This window comes from Anomaloglossus baeobatrachus, chromosome 1 (genome assembly GCF_048569485.1).
Source record: "Anomaloglossus baeobatrachus isolate aAnoBae1 chromosome 1, aAnoBae1.hap1, whole genome shotgun sequence".
Taxonomy (NCBI): Eukaryota; Metazoa; Chordata; class Amphibia; order Anura; family Aromobatidae; genus Anomaloglossus; species Anomaloglossus baeobatrachus.
Genome location: NC_134353.1, coordinates 826737213 through 826763029, shown reverse-complemented (window position 1 = coordinate 826763029; position 25817 = coordinate 826737213). Strand labels below are relative to the sequence as shown.

Genomic DNA, 25817 nt, shown 5'->3' with positions numbered 1-25817 from the left:
CATTCCCTGAACATAATGGCAGCTTTATCCTACATCATCTGATCAATAAAAAGTAAATAGCCTACACTTTTTTTCACTCTGCTATATCGATCTTTCAGCTCTCGCAATCATTTTTTCCCAGAGTCTTGTATCTTTCAACCCCAGGGACAAAAACAATTGCCATAAATTGGACAAGTTAACAAGCTCATGAAAAAGGACTTTTTCATGGAACACAACAGTTGGTATAGTATATAAAGCTAGACTGTATTCAGTCCTGCTGCAGGAGAGACAAGACAGCCCGTATGAGGGAAACAAGAGCATTCCCAGTGCCCTGTTTAAAGAGATGTTGGATTTTATAATGTTCTCATCTATTTAGCCGCTGAAATACTTGAAGTTGACCATTCGGGATCTCTGTGGGACTAAAGCGTAATTGAAGAGTGATAGGTTTTTAAAGGGTACACTTAGGTAAGTTCCCCCTTAACATATTTTAGGTATGGAAAAAAAAAAAAAATATATATATATATGTGTGTGTGTATGTATGTGTCTGGGTGTATATATATATATATATATATATATATATATATATATATATATATATATATATATATATATATATATATATATATATATATATATATATAATATGTATATATATATAAAAAAGTATATACTGTATATATATATATGTATATAAATATACATGCAGTTCTAAACATATATGTGTGTTTATATGTATTTTTTTTGTTTGTTTGTCTTCTATTGCTTTTGGTTGATGATATAAAATAATATTTTTTTCCACATAAACAAGTACATTTTTTCTTGTTCTTTGAAATACCTGCTTCAAAAGGAGGATGGATAGCTTATTTTTATTTTAAAAATGTAAGGAATTGCTGGATGTGCATTTTAGTCTATCAATCTTAAAAGCTCTCTGCCCTCAAGTGCCATTCAGGTTAAGAAAAAAAAAAAATCTTCAAGTTTACTTTGCAGGCTTTTTGATGATCAAAGATCCAAGTGAAAGTGAAAATGGAGGACTGAATAATTTATATTTTATCACATGATTTAGAGGGAAGTATGTATCTACAGCAGGAGATCATATCCCACGTTTCAAAAATAGCTTTTGCTTTGTTTTATATTTCACATCTTTTATTACTACTTTGTGTGGATTTTCCTCTTTTGTTACAATGAAGTCAATGAGCTGCGATGAATAATGTACCGTACATACTGATCTTGTGAGATTTTACTCAGTGTACTGGTTTTATATGGATAGCTGGGTTCACATTGCATTTTCTCAATTAGACGTATACGGCTGAACATGATACATGACTGAAAACACCTTGACTCCGACTGTATCATTATAGACAATAGACCCATCATCGCATACAATAGAATCCTGTTTTGTGAGGGTCCAGATATAACCCCAGTGGAGCTACTGACCATATGAGAAAACACTATGCGAACCCAGCCTCATACTTTATTCAAGCCATAAAGGCATTTAGTAAATTTTTACGTACTATATATATATATTTATTTTACTCACTTATATAATGATATTAATACCACAGCACTTTACATTCATCATTATCATCATCATTACTGTCTCGATTGAGGCTCACAATCCAAGTTCCAGATCAGTATGTATTTAAAGTGTGGGAGGAAACCGGAGAACTCGGAGGAAACCCACACAAAACACAGGGAGAACATTCAAACCCCTAGCAGATATTATCCTTGGTGGGATTTGAACCCAGGACCCCAGCACTGCATGGCTAACCACTGAGCCATGTTGCTGCCCATTGTGATGCGATAAAGCAAACAAATTGTCCTTATTTGACCCTCTCTAGGTTTGCCAGTGCCCTGATTTCCATTGATATCACTTCAAAAACACGGCAGCCAATCACTGACCTCAGTAGTTCAATTATGTCGATGGCAAGAACTGCTGAGCTGAGTAATTGACTACATCAACATGATATTACCACTGCTGCCAAACATTGTTGTGTTTTCTTTTATAACCATGCATATCGCGAAAAGTTTTCTGAGAAGAAACTGTCCCTTTAAGCTATATGGTCATGTTATACGGCATTTTTTACTGAAAAATCTATTTTGAGTTTACAAGTTCTTGTGAAATAGTATAACACTTTAGTATTAGTGATGAGCGAGCATGCTTGTAACTACTCGGTACTCGCACGAGTATCGTTGTACTCGGGCTGCTCGGCGGGGACCGAGTAATCTCACGATACTCGTGCTGTACTCGTGGTCTTCATTTCTGCATGTTGGCGCTCTTTTGAGAGCCAGCCCTCATGCAGGGATTGGCTGGCAGACCACTGCAATGCCACAGCCCTGTTAGTTGTGGAATTGCAGTGATTGGCCGGCCTGCACAGCGTGACCGAGCCTTTATACCGGCCGGCGCGCTGTGCTCTGCTCACAGCTATCCAGACAGTCAGTGCAGGGAGAGTGTCGCTGATTCAGGGAAAGCTTTGCGGCCCTTTATAGTTAGTTCCGGAGCAGGGCTGCAAACAGTGTGACCAGAAGTCCTTCTCAGGACTATTCTAGTTGTATACAGGCAGGCAGGGTATAGCCAGGTCGGAGTACAGTAGCAGAGTCCTTCTCAGGACTATTGTTTCTATATACAGGCAGGGTATAGCCAGGTCGGAATACAGGCTAGTGACCAGAAGAGTCCTTGTCAGGACTATTGTAGCAGTATACAGGCAGGCAGGCAGGGTATATAGCCATTCCTAGTGGTGACCGTATACCAGCCTTCATCATATCTGGGGCTGGTGTACACAGTCTAAAACAGTCCAGATAGTGTCAGACTTCTCAGTAATTGTCGCTCCTAAAAACCAGTTAGGTTCTTATTGCGTCCGTGCTTGCATTTAAAAACAGCACGTGTGTGTCTGTCGGTGGCAGCGTACAGGTGCACGTTTTGCACAAACTATTATATAACGCACAAGTCTAGTGTATAATACACGTCAGTCAGCAGTGTCTGATAGTGTCAGACTTCTCAGTAATTGTCGCTCCTAAAAACCAGTTTAGTTCTTATTGCGTCCGTGCTTGCATTTAAAAACAGCACGTGTGTGTCTGTCGGTGGCAGCGTACAGGTGCGCGTTTTGCACAAACTATTATATAACGCACAAGTCTAGTGTATAATACACGTCAGTCAGCAGTGTCTGATAGTGTCAGACTTCTCAGTAATTGTCGCTCCTAAAAACCAGTTAGGTTCTTATTGCGTCCGTGCTTGCATTTAAAAACAGCACGTGTGTGTCTGTCGGTGGCAGCGTACAGGTGCGCGTTTTGCACAAACTATTATATAACGCACAAGTCTAGTGTATAATACACGTCAGTCAGCAGTGTCTGATAGTGTCAGACTTCTCAGTAATTGTCGCTCCTAAAAACCAGTTAGGTTCTTATTGCGTCCGTGCTTGCATTTAAAAACAGCACGTGTGTGTCTGTCGGTGGCAGCGTACAGGTGCGCGTTTTGCACAAACTATTATATAACGCACAAGTCTAGTGTATAATACACGTCAGTCAGCAGTGTCTGATAGTGTCAGACTTCTCAGTAATTGTCGCTCCTAAAAACCAGTTAGGTTCTTATTGCGTCCGTGCTTGCATTTAAAAACAGCACGTGTGTGTCTGTCGGTGGCAGCGTACAGGTGCGCGTTTTGCACAAACTATTATATAACGCACAAGTCTAGTGTATAATACACATCAGGCAGCAGTGTCTGATAGTGTCAGACTTCTCAGTAATTGTCGCTCCTAAAAACCAGTTAGGTTCTTATTGCGTCCGTGCTTGCATTTAAAAACGGCACGTGTGTGTCTGTCGGTGGCAGCGTACAGGTGCGCGTTTTGCACAAACTATTATATAACGCACAAGTCTAGTGTATAATACACGTCAGTCAGCAGTGTCTGATAGTGTCAGACTTCTCAGTAATTGTCGCTCCTAAAAATCAGTTAGGTTCTTATTGCGTCCGTGCTTGCATTTAAAAACAGCACGTGTGTGGCAGTCGGTGGCAGCGTCAGGCTCCATATTGTCCCTGGATAGAGACGTGCATGATGGCCTGTAAACATGAAGTGCCCATTGTAAGGAAGTCGGTCTATTGTAGTATAGCCCTTAGGCAGGGCAGCCAAAAATTTGGAGGCTCCACATTGTCCCTGGATAGAGATGTGCATGAGGGCCTCAAAACATTGTTCCCATTGCAAAGGAGCGGGTCTCCTGTCGTTGTAATGCCCATTCAGAAAGAATGGGCGAAAAAATTTACCACTGGGGGTATACCTGAAACAACGGCTTAACTATTGTAACGGTCACCATGATGGCGCATGAGGAGAAGGAGGAGCAGTCCAGCGATTAGCCAAAGTCCAGAAGTGTGTTACCATGGGTGAGTGGAGGTACATGGCAAATTCCCGTTACAAACTTTAAATTCCGCTGTCATTTGCTGTTGGTGTGTGGTGAAGTCTGGCCAAATCCAACCCTTGTTCATCTTGATCAGAGTCAGCCTGTCAGCATTTACAGTTGACAGGCGGGTGCGTTTATCTGTAATGATTCCACCTGCGGCACTAAAAACACGCTCTGACAAAACGCTAGCGGCAGGGCAGGCCAGGACTTCCAAGGCGTAGAGAGCCAATTCATGCCACGTGTCCAGCTTGGATACACATTAATTGTAAGGCACAGAGGAATGTCGGAGTACAGTTGTTTGATCTGCAAGGTACTCCTTGAGCATCTGGTCAAACTTAGGATTTCTTGTGGCACTACCCCTCACCTCAGGGGCTGTGGTATGTGAGGGGCTGAGAAAACTGTCCCACATCTTAAAGACTGTTCCCCTACCTCTGGCGGATTGGACTTGTGCCCCTCTCGGCTGTACGCCTTGGTTGTCCACTGATTCCTGACCTATGCCGCTAGCGTTTTGTGAGGGGAATGCTTTGCCTACTTCCGTGACTATGGCCTTCTGGAACTGCTGCATTTTGCCTGACCTCTCTGCCTCGGGAATAAGAGACATAAAGTTCTCCGCAACTTCACCATAGTGACAGACCACAACCCTCTCAGCTGGCTACATCGGGTGGCCGGCGACAATGGTAAGCTACTGCGGTGGAGCTTGGCACTACAGCAGTATGACTTTACCATTCAACACAGGAAGGGTGTTGAGCATGGCAACGCTGATGGGCTGTCCCGGCAGGGGGTTGCCAGCGAGGTAGGCTTAGGAGACGATTGGCAAATCAATCTCCCATGCTACCTCAAAAAGGGGGAGGTGTCATGTAGAACTATTGAAGGGTCTCCATCCCCCTCCTGTCCACCATCAGCCAGAGATCGTCATGACGATTATCTGATTGGCCTGGAAGCTTAAGGTATTTATGACTTTGGGTGATGGTAGAAGAAAAGCCAAAAGCTGCAGAGAAAGACAATTCTTTGTAATATTGGCGGGAAAACTCCCAAAGCAGGTTTTGAAGTGCAACTTTAATGCTAGAAAGATGAAAAACACATTGCCAGAATCCCTGCGTCGTGCGGAACCCAGCGCACCGTCTCACCTGACGGGGAGATCGTCAGAATCTTGACCAATTAGTATTGGCCACTAAAATTGTGCTAGAGGCGTTGTGTTTGGTATCAATGTAACTGTAAAATCGAGATATTAAATATGACGCTAATATCTTTCACCTGTGTGACCCAGGAGCAAAGATATGAAAAACCCTAGAATTATGGAACTCTGTGAACATCAGAGCACAGCCCACAAGAGACCATAAAATGATGTCACAGAGTAAGGGGGGCTACCTAATGTATAATAGGAACAGCTTCGTTCTGGGGGCAGTCAGCACGAGGAGGGCATCATGAAGGGTGATGCTGGCCGATTCTAACATCTCTTGGAGCCCCTCCCTCCATAAGCAGACGTCACTTCTATGGCAGAAGCTTAGTAAGTTTCACGTTTATACCTTTTATTTTAATGTAACTGTTATGCCGTAATGTGTATTGTTCCCTTTTGTAAATTCTTGTATATTCTTTAAACACTGCCTATTTTCGGATTAAATATATAAAAATTTAAGAGTTTCTTTCCTTATGCTTTATATACGAATCCAAAACCCCGAAGGGCCTTATGCTATCTGAACGGGTCCCCAGCTACCTGTAGAAAGTCTGGGTGGTGGCAGCGTAATTGTTATTGCATAGAATTATTGGAGTGCTATCATTAAGGGTACCGAGGTATATAAATATTCCATTAGCAGGAATCAGAGATATACATTTACCCTTGCTGTGAGACCTCCAATATTTGGCATTATCAGCTCAGCAGCCTCATCTTATGCATTGTCCTGCAGTACCAAAAGTGGCCTGCAGACAAGGGGGGCGCTAGAGAGTAGTCGTGTGTAACGAATCAGTGAACAGCTGCGGATTTCTGAGGGACTTCCCCGGCTGTTCGTGACACGTGGGTCTAACAGTGTTACCAACCAGTAATGATTGTCGGCCAAGATGTTCTTAACGCGAGGGTCACGAGACAGGCAGCTTACCATAAAGTCAGCCATGTGTGTCAGACTCTTAACAGCCATCACTTCAGTATCCTGACCAACACGATGACTGAACATGCTGTCCTCCTCCTCCTCCTCCTCATCATCTACCCTGTCCTCTGGCCAGCAACGCTGAACCGAGGATATGACTGCATGTCATATCCTCAATTTGGCCAGAGAGTTGCTCCATGTCTTCATCCTCCTCCTCGTCATAGTCCTCCACTGCACGTTGTGATGAGACGAGGCTGGGCTGTGTGTTATCACCCACACCCACTACTGTTTCTTGCTCAAACTCATCGCGCTCCGCCTGCAATGCATCATGGTTGTTTTTTGAGCAGAGACCATTTTAGAAGGCAGAGAAGCGGTATGGTGACGCTAATAATGTCGTCATCGCCGCTCACCATCTTGGTGGAGTCCTCAAAGTTTTGGCGGATGGTGCATAGGTCGGACATCCATCTCCACTCCTCAGGTGTTATGTGTGGAGTTTGACCCATTTCCCGACGGCTTAGGTGATGCAGGTACTCAACAACTGCCCTCTTCTGCTCACATATCCTGACCAACTTGTGCAGAGTTGAATTCCAACGCGTGGGGACATCACACACCAGTCTGTGTGCCGGAAGATGCAAACGGCGTCTTAAGCCGGCAAGGCCGGCTGAAGCAGTAGGTGACTTTCGAAAACGTGCAGACAGGCGGCGAACTTTTACCAGCAGATCAGACAGCTCTGAGTATGACTTTAGAAACCGCTGAACCACGAGGTTGAGCACATGGGCCACGCATGGAACATGTGTCAGCTGGCCTCGCCTCAAAGCCGCCACCAGGTTCCGGCCATTGTCACACACGACCTTTCCTGGCTTTAGGTTCAGAGTTGTGAGCCAGTGATCTGCCTGCTGTTTCAGAGCTGTCCACACCTCTTCTGCATTGTGGGGTTTGTCACCTATGCAGATTAGCTTCAGCACTGCCTGTTGCCGCTTCGCCGAGGCAGTGCTGCAGTGCTTCTGTGTTGCCCTGGACAAGCCAGGGGCCACAGAGCACAACACTTAAACACCCCACACTCCCTGCAGGCATATCATAGTCAAAACACAAAATCCTTGTTGCCTTCCCCAGGGGCTGTTGTCCACACCAGGGTGTGGAGCCAGGTGGTTGGTCTCCACCCACCGAGGAGGAGGGAAAACACAGGCAGTGAGAGTTAAGCTAAGGAAGTGGAAGGAGGAAAGTAGTAGAGAGGAGAAAAGTGACAGCAAAGAGCCTGAAGTTGGTCCGGGTGTGTGGCCCGGACAGGACAGCAAGGTTGGCAGGATGTGGTGACCGTCTGCAGTGGAGGCCGATTGGAGTCTGCCGCAAGGACCGTGGACGGGTGGTGACCCGGCCGTACCGGACCGGTATACAAAGAGAAGCCAGCACCATTGGCAGAGGACTTTCGGATCCCGGCAAGGCTTGGTGTCGCCATAAATTTGCCAAATCCGTTAGTGAAGGGGACCTCAGGGTTTCCAAACAGCCAAGTCCAGATAGAAGGCAACCGTCCAACCGTGAAGGGGAGACACCGCCACCGCCAAGGGCAAACGTCTCCCAGGGCCAGCGCCTGTGGGCAAAAGGGGCTCCTCCGGCCCATATCCAGGTCGGGGAGCGGGTTACCGTTGGGAAACCATCACTACCAACACTTAACTTAGGTGCAGGGAGAGACAGTCATCACTAACCTGCAGGGAGGAACAACCGCAGCCGTCCGAGTGACCCGTCCATCCAGCCACTTGTTTTACCGTGAACTGTGTCATCATCATTGGGCTGAGTGAGTACCTCCGTGCCGTGCGGCACAGCGCTGCCCCTGCGACCCTGCACCTCATCAGGCCCCGCAACCCGCCTGTCATCCATCTCTACCCCATCACCAGGCCCCGGGACAACCAACCCCCCTACCCACGGAGGGGAGAAATAACAACAAAGCTGCTCCCTGTCACAGGCTCCCGGGATCCCCGTCCAGAGCAGCGGTGGTGTCCACACAATCACCACAACCGTGGGTGGCGTCACGGACAATATCCCCAAAACCCAAACCACCCCTTTTCACTCACGGGCGAGTAGCGCCGCTCGAGTCCCCGGGATCCGGCCATCGCTCGAGCCAACGAGCAGCAGCAGCCGTAGAACAGCGTCAGCCGGACCCGAGCAGTGGGAGAGCGCACCGTCCCCTCCTCCGCCCGCGACACTTCCAGCTTGGGACTGGTGTGGAGGGTAAAGTGGATCAGGATGCGCAGGAGGAGGAGGAGGCTGAGGAGCATGACATTCCGGAGCTGTAGAGTGTGTGTGAAACCCTGACTGAGGTAGGGCCTGCAAAACTTGGTGTGTGAAGGACGTGTTCCGTCCCTCGCTCAGACTGGGTCTCAGCTTGCACAATATTAACCCAGTGTGACGTCAACGAGATGTAGCGGCCTTGCCCACATGCACTTGTCCACGTGTCTGTGATTAGGTGGACTTTGGCTGAAACAGCGTTGTTCAGGGCACGTGTGATGTTTTGTGACACGTGGTTATGCAATGCGGGGACGGCACACCGGGAGAAATAGTGGCGGCTGGGGACCGAGTAACGTGGGACAGCTGCCACCATCAGGTCGCGGAATGCTTCTGTCTCAACCAGCCTAAAAGGCAACATTTCCAGCGCAAGCAGTCGCGAAATGTTAGCATTTAGAACTGTGGCATGTGGGGTGTTGGCAGTGTATTTGCGCCTGCGTTCAAAGGTTTGCTGAATGGATAACTGAACGCTGCGCTGGGACAAGGACGTGCTTGATGATGGTGTTCTTTCTGCGTAGGCAACTGCAGGTGCAGGAGTGGAGGAGGCTTGTTCGCAGGCAGCATGGACAGGGGATTGGCTCGCATGCACAACCAGCGAAGACGTAGCAGTGACATCAGCAAGCACTGCTCCTCGACTCTGTTGTACTTCCCACAAAGTCGGGTGCTTGGCTGACATGTGCCTGATCATGCTGGTGGTGGTCAGGCTGCTAGTTTTGGTACCCCTGCTGATGCTGGCATGGCAGGTGTTGCAAATGGCCTTTTTAGAATCATCTGGAGCCAACTTAAAAAACTGCCAGTGTCAGAGTTCCGGGTTTTCCAGTTTTCTTTTGAAAGAGCTTGCCCTTTGTTAACATGGAGTTTTCTGTTCTGTTGCCCTACTTCCTGTCCATCTGTTTAAAAGCCGCCCCTAAAGCTTAGTCCAGTGCCTGAGTATACTGCTTCCTGTGTGCTCCTGCCCTGCTGCTTTTGGTTCCTGATTGTTATTCGGATCCTCTTGGAAAACAACCGACACCGACTCTGGACTTCATCTGGTATCATCTAGCTGTGCCCGGACTCCGTTTGCTGTCTTTGGTCGGCACTTCTGCCCGGTTCCTTCCGTTTAATACCACTCTGGACTCACATCACGTACGGACATTTTTGGACTTACCTATTGCCCTTTTGTGTCCCGGCTGCTGCGCATTTAGGGCTTCTGGGGTGATTGCCAGACAGTCCCTGTATATGGGTTCGCTCTTGGTGGTCTCCCTGGGGGAGTCCGGTGCGCGGTCCCGGGAATTCCCTTTCGCTCCGTCCCTGGAAGGTATTTCCTGTATTTATGTTCTACTGTGTTTTTGTTCTGTTTATGTACATATTTGCTGGTTGCATATTATAAACGTCTTGCACCAAGAACTCGTCTCTGGTTGTCATTGCCCTAACGCAATCGAAATCCTCAATACATACAATAGTATTACAGCCAGACTCGGGAAGACCTAACATTTGTACAGGCACCTTGTGTCGTGTTGTTCCGGGGAACAGTTGCCTGACGTCTGCCTGGGGCCACCACTCTGCTTCTTACTGCCTGTTGGGATGCTACGCCTCCCTCCCCCTGTGCACTGCTGTCCTCGCTCTGCATATCCTCCTGCCAGGTTGGGTCAGTTACTGGATCATCCACCACATCGTCTTCCTCTTCCACACCCTGCTCCTCCTCCTGACTTCCTGACAATTGTGTCTCATCATCGTCCACCCCTTGTTGAGACACGTTGCCAACTTCGTGAGAACGTGGCTGCTCAAATATTTGGGCATATGTACATACAATCTCGTCATGGCCCACTTCAACAGGAGCTGGCGAGAGGCCAGAATTTGTGAATGGAAACGTGAACGAACAGCTCTTCCGAGTGTCCAAGTGTGGGATCAGTAATGTCCGTGGACGTGTACTCGGCCTGGTGGTAGGAAGGAGGATCAGGTTCTGAAATGTGCGGTGCAGTATCACGGCTACTGACACTTGACCGTGTGGAAGACAGAGTGTTTGTGGTGGTGCCAATCTGACTGGAAGCATTATCCGCTATCCAACTAACAACCTGTTGACACTGGTCTTGGTTCAAGAGCGGTGTACTGCTGCGGTCCCCAAGAATTTGGGACAGGACGTGCGAGCGACTAGATGTGGCCCTTTGTTGTGGCGAAATTAGAGCTTGCACACAACCTCGGTCTCTGCCTGCACCACCATCACGTCCACTTCCTTGTTCGTTGACAACGCCCTTGCGCATTTTGCAATGCTGTGCTGATGTGTATTCACTAGACTTGTGCGTTATATCCAAGTTTTTGCAAAACTCACACAAATGCAGCGGAAAGCTGCCACCAACAGGCACACACATGCGGTTTTTAAATGCAAGCACGGAGGCACTAAGAACCTAACAGGTCTCTATCCAGGGACAACGTGGAGCCTCCCAATTTTTGGCTGCCCTGCCTAAGGGCTATACTATAATACACCCACTTCCTGACAATGGGCACTTCAGGTTTACAGGCCCTCATGCACGTCTCTATCCAGGGACAACGTGGAGCCTCCCAATTTTTGGCTGCCCTGCCTAAGGGCTATACTACAATAGACCCACTTCCTTCCAATGGGCACTTCAGGTTTACAGGCCCTCATGCACGTCTCTATCCAGGGACAACGTGGAGCCTCCCAATTTTTGGCTGCCCTGCCTAAGGGCTATACTACAATAGACCCACTTCCTTCCAATGGGCACTTCAGGTTTACAGGCCCTCATGCACGTCTCTATCCAGGGACAACGTGGAGCCTCCCAATTTTTGGCTGCCCTGCCTAAGGGCTATACTACAATAGACCCACTTCCTTCCAATGGGCACTTCAGGTTTACAGGCCCTCATGCACGTCTCTATCCAGGGACAACGTGGAGCCTCCCAATTTTTGGCTGCCCTGCCTAAGGGCTATACTACAATAGACCCACTTCCTTCCAATGGGCACTTCAGGTTTACAGGCCCTCATGCACGTCTCTATCCAGGGACAACGTGGAGCCTCCCAATTTTTGGCTGCCCTGCCTAAGGGCTATACTACAATAGACCCACTTCCTTCCAATGGGCTCTTCAGGTTTACAGGCCCTCATGCACGTCTCTATCCAGGGACAACGTGGACCCTCCCAATTTTTGTCTGCCCTGCCTAAGGGCTATACTACAATAGACCCACTTCCTTCCAATGGGCACTTCAGGTTTACAGGCCCTCATGCACGTCTCTATCCAGGGACAACGTGGAGCCTCCCAATTTTTGGCTGCCCTGCCTAAGGGCTATACTACAATAGACCCTCTTCCTTCCAATGGGCACTTCAGGTTTACAGGCCCTCATGCACGTCTCTATCCAGGGACAACGTGGAGCCTCCCAATTTTTGGCTGCCCTGCCTAAGGGCTATACTACAATAGACCCACTTCCTTCCAATGGGCACTTCAGGTTTACAGGCCCTCATGCACGTCTCTATCCAGGGACAACGTGGAGCCTCCCAATTTTTGGCTGCCCTGCCTAAGGGCTATACTACAATAGACCCACTTCCTTACAATGGGCACTTCAGGTTTACAGGCCATCATGCACGTCTCTATCCAGGGACAATGTGGAGCCTCCCAATTTTTGGCTGCCCTGCCTAAGGGCTATACTATAATAGACCCACTTCCTGACAATGGGCACTTCAGGTTTACAGGCCCTCATGCACGTCTCTATCCAGGGACAACGTGGAGCCTCCCAATTTTTGGCTGCCCTGCCTAAGGGCTATACTACAATAGACCCACTTCCTTACAATGGGCACTTCAGGTTTACAGGCCATCATGTACGTCTCTATCCAGGGACAATGTGGAGCCTCCCAAATTTTGGCTGCCCTGCCAAAGGGCTATACTATAATACACCCACTTCCTGACAATGGGCACTTCAGGTTTACAGGCCATCATGCACGTCTCTATCCAGGGACAATGTGGAGCCTCCCAATTTTTGGCTGCCCTGCCTAAGGGCTATACTACAATAGACCCACTTCCTTCCAATGGGCACTTCAGGTTTACAGGCCCTCATGCACGTCTCTATCCAGGGACAACGTGGAGCCTCCCAATTTTTGGCTGCCCTGCCTAAGGGCTATACTACAATAGACCCACTTCCTTCCAATGGGCACTTCAGGTTTACAGGCCCTCATGCACGTCTCTATCCAGGGACAACGTGGAGCCTCCCAATTTTTGGCTGCCCTGCCTAAGGGCTATACTACAATAGACCCACTTCCTTCCAATGGGCACTTCAGGTTTACAGGCCCTCATGCACGTCTCTATCCAGGGACAACGTGGAGCCTCCCAATTTTTGGCTGCCCTGCCTAAGGGCTATACTACAATAGACCCACTTCCTTCCAATGGGCACTTCAGGTTTACAGGCCCTCATGCACGTCTCTATCCAGGGACAACGTGGAGCCTCCCAATTTTTGGCTGCCCTGCCTAAGGGCTATACTACAATAGACCCACTTCCTTCCAATGGGCACTTCAGGTTTACAGGCCCTCATGCACGTCTCTATCCAGGGACAACGTGGAGCCTCCCAATTTTTGGCTGCCCTGCCTAAGGGCTATACTACAATAGACCCACTTCCTTCCAATGGGCACTTCAGGTTTACAGGCCCTCATGCACGTCTCTATCCAGGGACAACATGGAGCCTCCCAATTTTTGGCTGCCCTGCCTAAGGGCTATACTACAATAGACCCACTTCCTTACAATGGGCACTTCAGGTTTACAGGCCATCATGCACGTCTCTATCCAGGGACAATGTGGAGCCTCCCAATTTTTGGCTGCCCTGCCTAAGGGCTATACTATAATACACCCACTTCCTGACAATGGGCACTTCAGGTTTACAGGCCCTCATGCACGTCTCTATCCAGGGACAACGTGGAGCCTCCCAATTTTTGGCTGCCCTGCCTAAGGGCTATACTACAATAGACCCACTTCCTTCCAATGGGCACTTCAGGTTTACAGGCCCTCATGCACGTCTCTATCCAGGGACAACGTGGAGCCTCCCAATTTTTGGCTGCCCTGCCTAAGGGCTATACTACAATAGACCCACTTCCTTACAATGGGCACTTCAGGTTTACAGGCCATCATACACGTCTCTATCCAGGGACAATGTGGAGCCTCCCAATTTTTGGCTGCCCTGCCTAAGGGCTATACTATAATACACCCACTTCCTGACAATGGGCACTTCAGGTTTACAGGCCATCATGCACGTCTCTATCCAGGGACAATGTGGAGCCTCCCAATTTTTGGCTGCCCTGCCTAAGGGCTATACTACAATAGACCCACTTCCTTACAATGGGCACTTCAGGTTTACAGGCCCTCATGCACGTCTGTATGCAGGGGCATTGGTGGACCTCACAATTTTGGACTGCCCTGGCAAAGGAAAATACTACAAAGACTCACTTCCTCAAAATGGGCACATTAGACTCAAGAGGCCTTCATGTACGTCTCTTCTCAGGGACATCGGAGTGCCACACAATGTTTTCACGTAAAATCTTTCATGTATTAATCTCAAAAAGTAACATACACCAGCTCTATCTCACTATTGGGTATGTGCCCTTAACATTTCCGCCATGAAAAATCATTTTGGGGTCATTTTGGAAGGTTTTCTGGTGAGTCCGTAAAAATGGCGTAAAACGCGGACAAAATTGTTCACAGCTGTGACTTTTCAGTGATAAATGCTTCAAGGGGTCTTCCCCATGCTGTTGCCATGTCATTTGAGCACTCTTCTGAGACTTTTGTGACATTTTTAGGGTTTCTCCATGCTGCCGGGGGGTCATTTCACAAAAATACTCGGGTCTCCCATAGGATAACATTGGGCTCGTTGCTCGGGCCGAGTACACGAGTATCTTGGGAGGCTCGGCCCGAGCTTCGAGCACCCGAGCTTTTTAGTACTCGCTCATCACTATTTAGTATCAGTTTTAATAATTTTATCACTCTTATCTCAGTGAATTGAATATATGCTGGATAAGTTTGTTTCACTAGCATTGTCAGAAATCCCCAATATGGATACTAAAATACTGTACAGCAGTATTATGAAGTACATCTGCTCTCCAACCTCAGACATGCCAGGAGGGGAAGCGATGGAAGGACATCCAGTCCTACCTCCTGGATGGAAGTAGCCACGTGAGAAAAGGTAAGTAATCCAAAAAAGGTAAGGATCCAAAACTTAAAACAGCACGTTTTATTGGAGATTCTTTAAAAAGTAGAGGACAAATCAATTGTAGACGGTCTGGCAATTTTGAGCTTAGTACGCTCTTAAGCGGGCTTTACACACTACGATATCATTAATGAATTATCGTCGGGGTCACGGTGTTTGTGACGCACATCTGGCGTCATTAACGATATCACAGTGTGTTACACTTATGAGTGACCTTAAACGATCGAAAAAGCAGTCAAAATCGTTTGCTGCAGAGAGGTCGTCCTGAAACAAAAAATCGTTTTCTGTTTATTAGCAATGTTGTTCCTCGTTCCTGCGGCACCACATATCGCTGTGTGTGACACCGCAGGAGCGACAAACATCTCCCTACCTGCCTCCACCGGCAATGCAGAAGGAAGGAGGTGGACGCGATGTTACATTCCGCTCATCTCCGCCGCTCCGCTTCTATTGGACACCTGCCGTGTGACGTCGCTGTGACGCCGCACGAACCGCCCCCTTAAAAAGGAGGCGGTTCGCCGGTCACAGCGATGTCGCAGAGCAGGTATGCGCGTGTGACGCTGCCGTAGCGATAATGTTCACTACGGCAGTGATCACACAATATCGCACGTACAATGGGAGCGAGTGCTATCGCACTCGACATCGCTAGCTGATGCTAGCGATGTGGCAGCGTGTAAAGCCCGCTTTAGTCATGGTTAAGCTCGAAACGAATAGATCGATTCTACATTTGTTTTTTTTATCCATTCACTTTTAAAGAATCTCCAATAATACGTGATGTTTTAAATTTTGGATCCTGTCGCTTGCGGTTGCTGGACTACTTACCTTTTCTCATGTGGCTACAGCAGTATTAAGTCTATATAAAAGTCATACTAAGGAGTCCTGCACACAGTATGTTTGTTCCTAAACTGGGTTAAAAAAATGTAATAAATATATTCTTTAAAATCCTATAGAAACCTTCATGGTAATACGACAGAAACATTGCCATACCTGGGACATGCTACATTTTGAAAGAAAAAAAACAATGTAATTGACACCAAACACAGGAGAAATTTATCATCTACACTACAAAAAAAAGTTTTACAAAAAATATTCCTTTTTTTTAAATTGTCTCTCCAGTAAAGGAGACAAACTCTAGCACAGCGCCACCTATTGGAAGTAGCGATCCTAAAAGTCACAAGTGGATTTTCGACAATCCTTTGCAATATGACTCAGGATATATAAGCCAGATCAGAATCCCAATTTGCAGACACGGTGTTTCGGGGTGCTTGCCCCTCGTCAGTGCAAAGTATGGGGGTGTCTGATCTGGCTCATGAGAAAGCTATGTGGGGACCACGGGGGAACACTATTCTCCTTAAGGAGACTTTGCAAGCCAGTCTGGCTGCCAGGTAAGGGGACTTATAGCTGCAATGCCCCTCTGGGAAATATTCAAATTGTCTCTCCAGTAAAGGAGACAAACTCTAGCACAGCGCCACCTATTGGAAGTAGCGATCCTAAAAGTCACAAGTGGATTTTCGACAATCCTTTGCAATATGACTCAGGATATATAAGCCAGATCAGAATCCCAATTTGCAGACACGGTGTTTCGGGGTGCTTGCCCCTCGTCAGTGCAAAGTATGGGGGTGTCTGATCTGGCTCATGAGAAAGCTATGTGGGGACCACGGGGGAACACTATTCTCCTTAAGGAGACTTTGCAAGCCAGTCTGGCTGCCAGGTAAGGGGACTTATAGCTGCAATGCCCCTCTGGGAAATATTCAAATTGTCTCTCCAGTAAAGGAGACAAACTCTAGCACAGCGCCACCTATTGGAAGTAGCGATCCTAAAAGTCACAAGTGGATTTTCGACAATCCTTTGCAATATGACTCAGGATATATAAGCCAGATCAGAATCCCAATTTGCAGACACGGTGTTTCGGGGTGCTTGCCCCTCGTCAGTGCAAAGTATGGGGGTGTCTGATCTGGCTCATGAGAAAGCTATGTGGGGACCACGGGGGAACACTATTCTCCTTAAGGAGACTTTGCAAGCCAGTCTGGCTGCCAGGTAAGGGGACTTATAGCTGCAATGCCCCTCTGGGAAATATTCAAATTGTCTCTCCAGTAAAGGAGACAAACTCTAGCACAGCGCCACCTATTGGAAGTAGCGATCCTAAAAGTCACAAGTGGATTTTCGACAATCCTTTTTTTTAATCTTTTTGTACTTTTTGTTCAAATAAAAAAAAAAGGACCGCACTTCCACTGCTTGACAAATTAACTATAGAAAGCTGGCTAACCTTGTTGCTGACATCTTCTCCCGCTTATGACTAACACAGATTTAATTTTCCAAAATTTCAAAAATATTTACATAGTTACATAGGTTGAAAAAAGACCTAGGTCCATCTAGTTCAACCTTCCTCCACCCATTATATATTTTGTCATTAAGTCATTTATAACCAACAACGTTGTATGTACTGAGGAAATCATCCAGCCCTTTTTTAAAAGCTGTTTTAGTATCCGCCATTACTACCTCTTGTGGTAGTGTATTCCACAGTCTGACTGCTCTAACTGTAAAGAACCCTTTCCTATTTAGCTGCCGGAATCAATTTTCTTCCACTCGCAGTGTATGCCCCTGGTCCTTAGTATTGTCTTTGGAAGGAATAAGTCATCTGTCAGTCCTTTTATATTGACCACACATGTATTTATACATATAAATGAGATCTCCTCAGAGACGTCTTTTTTCTAAGCTTAATATATCTAACTTTTTCAACCTGTCATCATATGGGAGGCCTTCCATTCCTTGTAGTAGTCTAGTTGCCCGCCTTTGAACTGACTCTAACTTCTGAATGTCCTTTTTAAAATGTGGAACCCAAAACTGAATCCCATATTCCAGATGTGGCCTTACAAGTGATTTATAGACGGGTAACAATACATTGGGATCCCGGGATCTAATCTCTATTTTTATACACCCTAAAATCTTGTTTGCTTTAGCAGCTGCTGCCTGACATTGAGTACTGCTGCTCAGTCTTTTTTTAAGATACATTACTCCAGCTGGCTTTACGTTCAAGAGTGGCACATAAAATGGCAATGTTGATACGTTTCTCATTTGTATTTACTTGATTAATATTTCACTGTACCCTGTAAAAAAAAATAATATAAAAGAGCGTTATTTCTTCATTTTAAAATTTTAGTTAAAAACTCTGCGATTTAAAGGGTTAATTTAATTGGTTTCACAGCAGGGCTAACACAGGAAAAGCAATCCTTGCATTGTTCTGTCCTGCAAACATACTCTACTCCAATGAATTTTATTGGAAGTATTTCACTCTAAAAATGTTACCTTGTGTTTTTTTTTTATGTGAATAAAATTGCCAGCGCTGCTTACACAAATTACATTGACTGTTGAAGCTTTTTATTTCTTATTTTGTTCTATGACATTTTACACACATCTAAGCTAGGAAATTGTTCTGTCTTAGGTTATTATGTAATCCTTAGGGTAGAGCAACTACTGACTCGAACACTATTAATTTTCTATTATAGTGTGCTAAAGATGCTCGGCTGTGTGCAGCTCACCTGCATTATTGAGTCAGTTACCAATTCAAGACTTTCTCTGTAGTGCATTTGAGCTTAACACTGCCCTCTGGGATCTCATTTATTATTTGTAGATATTGATTTTGCAGAAACATGGAAAAATCAAAATGTGTGATTCTAATACTATCTCAATTTAAGCGAAATATTCCCTTCAACAAATTTTATTGATGGTTGATATAAATGTGAAATAAAGATAATTGTGATTTTTTTTTTTTATTACGCTCTATTTTTCAATCACTCTATAACAGTAATTGAAGCCCCCAAAACTTGATAGCTACAATACCCCATTATTCCCGCCGCTGTGGAGTTCCATAAAATAACATGTTCTGGGACTCCTTTACTTTAGGATCATTACAGACCTACAGTATATAGATCCAGCAGACTATATAAAAGGAATAAAAGTAAGTGAACTTTTTTGCTTTTTCAAAGTTATAATTTCTTTAAAATGGAAAGATTGTTTCTTACATCCAGTAATAGTCAGTGATTTTCAGTCATTTTCGTATATTTTAATACATTTGAGTAATCATTGTTTCCTAATTATTTTTACCTAATTACTTGGATATTTTGGGAACTGAAACCACAAATGGGACATGTTTACATTAAACGGCATGAGTTCCTTATACATATTTAAAGGGGAGAGAGGAAAAAGTCACTGCCATACTCCAGTGGCAGCAGGGTATTTCCACCAGGGGATGGTTGGATGGCTCTAAGACACATAAAGGGTTTGGTTGATTTCAATCTAATGTATATGGCCGTCTATAGTCTTTATAGTCTTTATAATGCTATGTAATAGACTCAACTAGAAGAAATAATTATTCTCTTATTGAGAATGCCAGTTTTATGAACATTGCTCTGTCAAAATTTAATGTCTTTTCATTGATATCAAAGTTAGAGAAATTATCCAGGGTTAGAAAACAGTTGCTATTTTCTTTCAGAATCAGCATTGCTCCTAATCAAGAGTTCTGTCTGGTATTGAAACTCAGCCCCGTTGTAGTGAATGGAGATGAGCAGCAGCACCTTGCATAACCTGTTGCCAGTGGTGGCACTGTTTATACAAATGTAGCCTTGTTTTTGAATCTTAGAAAACCCATTTTAACGTGCTTTGTGAACTACCCGATTGCCAAGTTGCTGGACTGCTGTGCTGCTGTGTCCTATAATCTGGCAGTAAGGTAATCTAGCAGCGGGTTTAACTGAGTTCATGATGGGCAACAGGGGAGCTCCAAAGTGTGAACTCTGGCGACCTGATTGCCAGGTTGCTGAACTGCTGTGCCAGTGTGTCCCACAATCCAGCAGTCCAGAAGTCCAGCAGCAGATTTACCAGCTATCACACTTGGCACCATGGGATGTCACCGCTTCTCACAGCCAAGGATTCCCCTCCTGCCCTCAGTGTGTCCTGGAGTCTTTAATGATCATTACATTTCCCATCACTGTAGCCTCTGGATGCAGCACAGCCGGAGATTATCGGGTGACATTGTGTGGATTATGTTGAACCTGCAGGGGTGTTTTGGGGTTTAATAAAGGGGTGAAAGAAGGTGTGTGTATTTTATTTCATATGAGGGGGAGTGTGTTTTTCTTATTCCAAATAAAGCATGACAGACAGAAAGTCTGTTTATTTCTTTTGACTTACAGGTTAATTATGGGGGTGTTTCAAAGATGCCTCCCCATTACTAACATTGAGCTTAATGGCAGCTGTGATTTTTGACAAATCACAACTGTCATACACCACATATATTAATCTAATTGCCACCGCACCAGGGCAATTGGGATAAGCAAAGTAAAGCACCAGAATTGATGTATCTAATGGATGTGCCACTTCTACGTCGGCTGCAGGCTAGTATTTTCAGGCTGGGTTGGGACAATAAGCATGGATCTCTTCCCAGCCTGATAATTCCAATCCCCAGCTGTCAGCTTTACCTTGGCTGGTTATTAAAAATGGGGAGATTCCACACCTTTTTTTAAATTACTTAAAAAAAGAAACGGGATCCCCTCTGTTTTGATAACCAGCCTTGGTCTGTTGGGGGTTGCAGCCTGTAGCAAACTGCTTTACCCCTGCTGGTTATCAAAAATAAGGCAGGAGCCCAAGTCATCTTTTTTTTCACCGTGGTTGCGCTTCCAAATCACAGCCATGCCAATACTTGACAAGGCTGGGATGGGATCCACATCAAAAAAGCTTGCTGTTTGGCTGCTCTGCAAACTTTCAAAAAGATTTATTTGGATGACAAACCCGAACAGGAACCAGACATACAGGTAAAAAGCCGTGAATGGGTTTCCTTATCCTAGAATAGATGTAAGTTTTTGTTTATGGAAGAAAGGGTCATAAATAACTCCAATGGGATGCTGTTTAAAATGCAATGAAAACAAGAATGCAATAATTTCAAAATCTCTTATAGCTATAGTACACAGATCAAAAGTTAACAGTTAGTCATTTTCCCTTTCATCTGAAAAAGTAACTGATTTAGAAATTGATTGCAGCAACACATCTCAAAAAGTTGTGAAAAGGCCATGTCTACAGGCCGCTATACATGCTGCAACATCGCTAGCAATCTACACATCGCTTTAGGGATTAGGGACCACTTGCAATTTCAGCCCTTTTCAGGGCTACATTACAGCCATTCATAGCCATTTTTGCTAGGTAGGTCTGTGCCACCGCTGTGCAGGGGTTTATATCACAGCATTTAGCTACATCAGCTCAGCCAAATCCTTGGGGCATTGTTTCCTTGACAGGGCTAGAAAGTGAGGCTTCCTTTGCTGACAAGCTAGCTACAGTACCTGTGCATTCTACACACCTGTCCATTTTTGCTTTGCAATTTTAATAGCAAAAATTGCTGACACTTTTAGGGGCATACTAAAATTTTCTGGGATACTAACTTAGGGTTCCTCTGCTGTCAAGCAAGGTACACCAACTGTGCATTCTGCACACCTGTCCATTTTTGCTACGCAATTTTATTTGCAAAAAGTGCTGACACTTTTAGGGGCATATTTTCATTGTCTGGGATAGTCAATGTTGGTTCTTCAGCTGTCAATAAAGCTAGACAACCTCTGCAATCTACACCACCTCTCCATTTTTGCTACGACATTTTAAGTGTCCAATTTGGTCACAAACAAAATGAGTGGCAAAAGGACAGATGCTGGTGGAAAGGGGAACAGGCATGTTGGAAAGGGAAAAAAAGTTTGTGTCCATGGGGTAGGTGGTAAAGCTACAGTAACATCTGCTGAAGAAAGGCCATCTTCCAGCAAAACTAAGATGTCTACTACTTTCCGTGGACAATCTGATGTCCTTTTTTACGGAACCGAATAACTCTAACAAAGGTAGATGATTCACAAAAAAAGAACATGCTTGAATGGATCTCAAGTGCTCCATCAAGTGACCTCTCGTCCACCTCAACTTCAACATCCAAAAAACTCCAGTCCTCTGAGTTGTCACCCCAATCGCACTTGCTTTCTACCAGCTCTCAAGTCTCCACCCGCCCTGCAGAATATGGGGTAACAGAGATGGGTGAGTCTGCATAGTTGTTCAGTCCCACTATAGCCTGGGAATCAGAGGTCTCCTCCAAAGCTACAGTGCGTACAGACCAGGAAATGATCTGCAGTGATGGCCAGAAGCTTTTTGAGTCAGATTCAGGCCATTCATTTACATGCTGGAGCACACTCTAAACAGTATTCGGAGTCAGGTGGTGGGACAAGAGGAAGGGGAGGAAGTACAGGAGGATTCTTATGCAGAAGGGATACCAAGATCTACCAGGTCCAGACGTTCAGCATCACCAAGGTGGCAGCCATGGAACGGTGGGGGGGAGAGGGATTAACAAGGGCACATGGTAGCAGCCAAACTGTTGAGGAAGGTGCAGGAGGCCAGGAAGAAATGGAGGACGAACTGGTGATGGGCATGGAAGACTCAGTAGATGAGGGAGACCTTGGTCAAATTTCGGTTGTTCAAGCTTGGAGGGAGATGTCAGAGGAAGGAAGCACGGTTATCACCTCGCCAACACAAACACAGCAAGGACTTGGTCCGCATGGATGCGTAAGACACATGAGCGCCTTCTTGCTGCACTACCTACAACATGGTCCTCTGATTGTCCGAATTAGAAGTAATGCTGATTACTGGGTTGCTACACTCTTAGATCCCCGGTACAAGTCAAAATTTGCAGAAATAATTCCAGCCATAGAAAGGGACGCATGCATGCAGGAGTATCAGCAGAAGCTGTTATGCAATCTTAGCTCAGCTTTTCCACCAAACACTAGTGGTGCACAGAGTGAATCTCCCAGTTGTAACTTGCCAACCAAGGGACTGTCGAGTCATCATCAGTCAAACCATACCAGCAACACCGTATGTGGTGGTAACAGCAATTTTATGAAATCATTTCTTGATTTTTTTAGACCATCCTTTGCAAGACCACAAGAGACAAGAAGTCTGAGACATAGTCAATGGCTCGAGAGGATGATACAGGAGAATCTCCAAGTGAATATAGATGCCATGACTCTGCAACTGGAGCCTTGCTCATTTTGGGCTTCCAATCTTGAAAAATGGCCTGTGCTCGCCACTTACACCTTCGAGATCTTGTCGTGTCCCTCAACTAGCGTTCTCTCGGAACGTGTCTTCACTGCTGCTGGGTGTGTGCTGACAGATAATCGCACGCGTCTGTCCAGTGACAATCTGGACAGACTAACGTTTATCAAGATGAACAAGTCATGGATCCACAAAGACTTTTCTACCCTTGTGTCATCCTGGGGAGAGAAAAGGCTGGCGTATTTTTGAATGTGCTTGATGCAAATCAACATGTCAAGTTTGCAACTGAGGACAGGTGATGCCACTTAAGTGGTGTCTGTGGCCCAATTTTTGGAGAAAAGGGAGACTCTGCTTGGAGTCCCCTTGCTGTTTTTTTTAAAAATGTTCCAAGATGAACAAGTAATGGTTCAGCAAGGACTTTGCTACCCCTGTGTCATCCTGGGGAGAGTAAAGGCTTGTGGATTTGGATTGTGCTTCATGCAAATCAACATGTCAAGTTTGCATCTGGGGGACAACTGATGCCACTTAAGTGGTGTCTGTGGCCCAATTTTTTGAAAAAACTGGGAGACTCTTGTTGGAGTCCCCTTGCTATATTTTACATGATGTTAGAACGACATAACATGCCTATATCTCTGTCTCCTCCTCCTTTCACTCGTCTAGCTCTTTTGTTTCCGCCTGAATATATGTACTTGTCACTTTTCCATGTTTGTGGTGTCTTGTGAGTTGTTTGCCACCTTTTGGACACCTTAGGTGTTTTCTATGTGTTTGTATGTGTTTGTGTTTGCCTGCCATTGTTTTCAATGGGGTTCGAAGGAGTTTGTCGGACGTTTGTCGAACGTTCGTCGAACGCGGACCCCGTTCGACGAACCGAATCGAACTCGAACACTAGGCGGGTGGCTCAACACAACTCCCCACATGCATTTATAGGGAACAACTTATCAGGTAAGCAGGGAAATGCTGCAGAGGATGTGCTTTTTAAACTAGTCACCCATGTGGCTTGATCCTATGCCGGCTCAGAAAATATATATTTTTCTCTGAATAATCACAGCTTTTTAAGGTCAATCATACATGATGGAAATCATACAGCCATTATCTGATTCATGCTGACTTTGGATGGGGCAGTTTGTATCAGCTGTCAGAAATTCCCTTTAACTTGCGTTTGTGAATTGCACAATGAACTTTATTGACAGATAGATAGTGATTTCTGAAAGTAATCCTGAGCCCATGCAGTTACTTGCACAATAAAAGTATGCCTGATTTTAATGTAGTGCAGCCTGAAGACCTGTAGATCACAAGCATTGAATATTGAGTGTCGACTTTGTAACTTGTATACCTGGATTTCTCCAGAATCTCTGAATCTTTTGATGACATTATGTTCTTTAAGTGGTGGGATATTCAAAGTCTTGCAATTTTATGTTGAAGAACATTTTTTTGAAATTATTGCACACATTTTAGACCCAGTTGTTCAAAGATTTGTGATCCTCTGACCATCTTTGCTTCTAAACGACTCTGCCTCTCTAACATGCACTTTTTATACAGCAATGTAACGTAATTGAAGATTGACGCTCCAACTGTTTTTTATTAGTACCACTTACTTATTCCAGCCATATGTTAATCCATGCCCAACTTTGAGATGTGTTTCTGTAGTCAACTTCTAAATTAACGTTTTTAAAATGAAAAAAATTGTCTAATGTTCAACTTCTGATTTGTGTTCTCTGTTCTGTTGCAAACAAAATATGGCTACAAGAGATTTTCAAATAATTACATTCTTATTTTCTTTACATTTTACACAGCGTCCCAACTTTTTTGGAATTGGGTTTTATGACAATTGCAATTGTCCAACCTATGTAATGTTAATTTAAGACAAAGTTCTAACATCAACCATAAATTATGCATGTTGAAGAATAGACTACAATGTTTCAGTTTTGTGAACGCAGATATCATTGGTACTATTCATTTGATTACTTTTGATGTCCATTACTGACTACATACAGGGTGAATCTCTCTCACACAAAGTACTAAAGAATCCTGCATTGGACTAGGGACTGGATAAAGTAATTATAGAACAATCTAATTTGTAGCTGACGATGGTACAAATAACTTGTTTCTATATTATAGTACTAATAATTTGATTTACAAATAACCTACTTAACTTTATTTAGGACATATTTTGTCAAAACTTTAAATAATATGATTAGGGATCATTGAAGCTGAAGTGTAAAGTTCAGGGTTCATACCGAATACTGGGTGTCCGGGTTTCGGACCTTAACCCCTTAGCAACCCATGACGTACTGGGTACGTCATGGATCGTGTGAGGTTAATCCCCGCCCCCTGCCGTGGGCAGGCCATGGCGATCCGCGCACGTATCAGCTAATTTCAACAGCTGACATGTGTGTCTGCTGGTCGCGAGTGGAATCGCTTTCACCTGCAACTATTAACTCCTTACATCTCGCTACCAAAATCTGGTAGCGAAATGTATATGCGCACAGCCATTATTATGACTTAGAAATGCCTGATCTATCAAAATATAAAAACAATTAATCTGATCGGTAAATGGTGTAGCGGTAAAAAAATCCAAACACCAAAATTACATTTTTTGGTTGCCGCAAATTTTGCGCAAATGCAATAACAGCGACCAAAACGTAGCATGTGCGCAAAAATGGTACAGTTAAAAATTTCAGCTCGAGATACAAAAAGTAAGCCATCATTGAGCCATTGTTCCAGATGAGAACGCTACGGGTTTCAGAAAATGGCACAAAACGTGCGCCACTTTTTTTGGAAAAACTTGTGATTTTTTTTAACCCCTTAGACACAAGTAAACCTATTCATGTTTGATGTCTACAAACTCGCACCGACCTCGAG

At 45.1% G+C, this 25817-nt stretch overlaps 1 long non-coding RNA gene across 1 annotated transcript in view; it reads left to right on the top strand.

Moving 5' to 3' along the window:
- Positions 1-229: 229 nt before the first annotated feature.
- The window catches only part of LOC142300891 (uncharacterized), a 444271-nt gene continuing 418683 nt past the window's right edge, over positions 230-25817 (top strand). The window contains exon 1 of the long non-coding RNA XR_012752680.1: positions 230-444. This is a non-coding gene — a long non-coding RNA (uncharacterized LOC142300891). The remainder of the gene's footprint in view (positions 445-25817) is intronic.